The following is a 4638-nucleotide window of genomic DNA, read 5'->3' on the forward strand; positions in this document are numbered from 1 at the left end:
CACATTTGTTTAAATTTTTTGAAAATTTTCATACCAGACGATCCACGTGGACTACAATTGGGAAGCATGGCGAGCGAAGCGACACGGTGCACTAATTGGGGTTCCCCGTCACTTTATGAAGAGAACGACACCAAAGAAAGTCCAAAAACCCATGTCGACTTTTTTTTAACCTGTCGACCTAGTACATTTCGATCTAATGACCATGTCGACCTAATGCATGTCGACCTTCCATGGTCGTCCTAAGTTGAGTCAACCCAACGACCCATACCCTTCTCGAGCTTTAGAACTGGTCCCTTTTCAGACATTCTAGAATGAATACAGCAAGACTAAACAGATATTAATAGAATGTGAACATAGAACCAAAGAAAAAGGTAAGATAAAATAAAGTGCGCCAAGGTTGCTCCTTGGACTACAATGGAGAAAGAGAAGTGTCACCTTACACTTGAATGGATACGAACAGTTCACACATCACCATAAAAGTCCATGGGCACTCATATATAAGACAAAAACATTAAAAAGCGATATAGTGTATTCTATTATGGACTATACAATAACCAGCAAATTGAGGAAATATTGGCCTCGTACCATAAAATATTGGGGGTAATTCCAAGTTGATCGCAGCAGGAATTTTGTTAGCAGTTGGGCAAAACCATATGCACTGCAGGGGAGGCAGATATAACATTTGCAGAGAGAGTTAGATTTGGGTGGGTTATTTTGTTTCTGTGCAGGGTAAATACTGGCTGCTTTATTTTTACAATGCAAATTACATTGCAGATTGAACACACCACACCCAAATCTAACTCTCTCTGCACATGTTAAATCTGCCTCCCCTGCAGTGCACATGGTTTTGCCCAACTGCTAACAAAATTTCTGCTGCGATCAACTTGGAATTACCCCCATTGTCTACTGTTTAAGGTAGACAATAAACGTATGTGGGAGCAGGTCCAACCCAAAATGGATATTCCTCCTCCCAATTCCGTCCTTTATTCTCAGCAAATCATATGTAAGAAAATGGAGCTTTTCTCATAGTGTAACACCATTTTATTCTAAAACAATGATTAAAAACATTTACAGAATGTATAGGTGGTCTCTCACCAATCCAATTGGTCTACAAAACGGGTGGTCTTCTGTATGCCGGCGGTCGGCCTCCCGGCGCTCAGTATACCGGCGCCAGGAGCCCGACAGCCGGCATACCGACACTTATTTTCCCTCGTGGGGGTCCACGACCCCCATAGAGGGAGAATAAAATAGTGTGGCGCGCCACCGTGCCCGTAGCGTGGCGAGCGCAGCGAGCCCGCAAGGGGCTCATTTGCACTCGCCACGCTGTCGGTAAGCCGGCGGACGGGCTCCCGGCGCCGGGATGCTGGTCGCCGGGAGCCCGACCGCCGGCCAGCCGTAGTGAACCCCTACAAAACAAGTAGACAAAACATCAAGATTTTACATAGGCTAGACGTCCCCGGAACCGGCTGTAATTCGAATGGTGGTCCTCCTCCTTCCTTTTGTCAAAACACTTCTATCCAACGCGTTTCAACACCTTTAATGGTGAAAAAGACACCATTAAAAGGTGTTGAAACACGTTGGATAGAAGGGTTTTGACAGAAGAAAGGAGGAGGACCACCATTCGAATTACAGCTAAAATCTTGCTGTTTTGTCTACTTGTTTTGTAGACCAATTGGATTGGTGAGAAACCACCTATACATTCTGTAAATGTTTTTAATCATTGTTTTAGAATAAAATGATGTTACACTATGAGAAAATCTCAATTTTCTTACATATGATTTGCTGAGAATAAAGGATGGAATTGGGAGGAGGAATATCCATATTGGGTTGGACCCGCTCCCACATAAATAGCGAGGTTCGGACTTGTGCCGACAGCAGGATTCTGCGATTTAGAAGCCAGTGCGAACCTGCTCCTTGAGCAATGAGATTCATCTGGAATGTTTGGGAATGAAGTCTGCCGTACTGTAGAGCCTCGCAAGATGCCACCATCGTCCCGAGAAGTTGTACACATAGATGTAGGGAAACGGTCTGGTCTTTTAATACCTGATCCATCAGCCTCTGTATGTCCTGGATCTAGCTTTCTGGAAGAAACACCCTCAATTGTACAGTGTCCAATATGAGACCTAGGAATTGAATCCTGTGTTGGCAGAAGATTGGATTTCTGGAAGTTCACAATGCAACCGTGTTGAATGAGAAATTGATAAATCGTCTAAGCATCTCTGATCAGCTGTTCCTGAGAGGGGACCTTGATCAGCAGATCGTCTAGATAATGTATGATCGTGACCCCTAACATTCTCAATTTTGCAACCATTATCGCCATGACTTTTGTAAAAACTCTCAGGGCTGATGATAGACCGAATGGCAAAGCCCTGAACTGGTAATAATCCTTCTCCAGTGCAAATCGTAAGTATGCTTGATGAGGGGTCCAAATCGGGATATGAAGGTATACATCTCTTAGTCCATGTACACCATGAACTCTCCCTGATCTAAGCCTGCAATGACCGACTGGATTGATTCCATCTTGAATCTCTAGACCGTTAGAAACTGGTTTAAAACCTTTAAATTGAGTATTGGTCTGACCGTTCTGTCCGGATTTGGCACGACAAAAAGATTCTAATAGAATCCTGTTCCTCTTTGAGAGTCCGGGACTGGAATAATTACCTTTATGCGTAGCAATTTTTGAATTCCCGTCAGCAATGCCTTCGCCTTCTGAGGGCACCGAGGTAATCCTGTTGTAAAATACGGATTGTGAGGGCGCTGTTGAAAATCTATCCGGTAACCCTGAGAGATAATGTTGTTTATCCAAACTTCTGGGGAGGTGTTGGCCCAGGCGTCCCGAAAACCTTCCAGCCGTGGGCCCACCAGCGGGGACCCCAGGTGAGCTGGGAGACCGCCATGCCACGGTATTGTCAGCAGGCTTCTCCTGCTTTCTGGCTGTTGTCTGGGAACGACCTCTGCCTCTGTTTCCACATGTTTGGGCGCCAAAACCTCTTCCTCGGGCCCGAAAGGAATGTGATCTAAATGAATTAAACACTGGACCTGAATTACCCCTCCTCACTTGTGTAGCGGTTCTCACATAAGGAGTAGGAAGAAAATAGGATTTTAATTACCTACTGGTACATCCTTTTCTCATTGCCCGTAGAGGATACTGGGGTCCATTTTGTCATGAATCTGCATTCTTCAACGCATCACTACTGTGGAACTACAGGTTCCAGCAGTTCATTCCTGTTCCAGTTCTAGTTTTCAGTCTACTGCAGCCGTGCTTCAGCTAACTCATAGCTGATCTGAACACCTAATCCAGCGGGGTGTGCTCTCACAGAGATGCCACACCCAATCACCACAGACCAAGGGGTATAAACTCCAGCTCCTGGCTCAGTCTCATCGCCTTGGACAACACGTCACATTCTGTGAACAGGTGTCTCCTGTTTGCAGTCCTCTGTCTGCAGAGATACCCGTGTATTGGACCTGGGGAACTACAGGTCCCAGCAGTTCCAGTTCCGTTCCAGGCTTGGACAACACGTCACATTCTGTGAACAGGCGTCTCCTGTTTGCAGTCCTCTGTCTGCAGAGATACCCCTGTGTATTGGACCTGTGGAACTACAGGTCCCAGCAGTTCGTTTCCAGTTCCAGCCTTGGACAACACGTCACATTCTGTGAACAGGCGTCTCCTGTTTGCAGTCCTCTGTCTGCAGAGATACCCCTGTGTATTCGACCTGTGGAACTACAGGTCCCAGCAGTTCCAGTTCCGTTCCAGCCTTGGACAACACGTCACATTCTGTGAACAGGCGTCTCCTGGTTGCAGTCCTCTGTCTGCAGAGATACCCCTGTGTATTGGACCTGTGGAACTACAGGTCCCAGCAGTTCCAGTTCCGTTCCAGGTTCCAGCCTTGGACAACACGTCACATTCTGTGAACAGGCGTCTCCTGTTTGCAGTCCTCTGTCTGCAGAGATACCCCTGTGTATTGGACCTGTGGAACTACAGGTCCCAGCAGTTCCAGTTCCGTTCCAGTTCCAGGTTCCAGCCTTGGACAACACGTCACATTCTGTGAACAGGCGTCTCCTGTTTGCAGTCCTCTGTCTGCAGAGATACCCCTGTGTATTCGACCTGTGGAACTACAGGTCCCAGCAGTTCCGTTCCAGCCTTGGACAACACGTCACATTCTGTGAACAGGCGTCTCCTGGTTGCAGTCCTCTGTCTGCAGAGATACCCCTGTGTATTGGACCTGTGGAACTACAGGTCCCAGCAGTTCCAGTTCCGTTCCAGGTTCCAGCCTTGGACAACACGTCACATTCTGTGAACAGGCGTCTCCTGTTTGCAGTCCTCTGTCTGCAGAGATACCCCTGTGTATTGGACCTGTGGAACTACAGGTCCCAGCAGTTCCAGTTCCGTTCCAGGTTCCAGCCTTGGACAACACGTCACATTCTGTGAACAGGCGTCTCCTGTTTGCAGTCCTCTGTCTGCAGAGATACCCCTGTGTATTGGACCTGTGGAACTACAGGTCCCAGCAGTTCCAGTTCCGTTCCAGTTCCAGCCTTGGACAACACGTCACATTCTGTGAACAGGCGTCTCCTGTTTGCAGTCCTCTGTCTGCAGAGATACCCCTGTGTATTGGACCTGTGGAACTACAGGTCCCAGCA

Source organism: Pseudophryne corroboree, chromosome 3, assembly GCF_028390025.1.
Source record: "Pseudophryne corroboree isolate aPseCor3 chromosome 3, aPseCor3.hap2, whole genome shotgun sequence".
NCBI lineage: Eukaryota > Metazoa > Chordata > Amphibia > Anura > Myobatrachidae > Pseudophryne > Pseudophryne corroboree.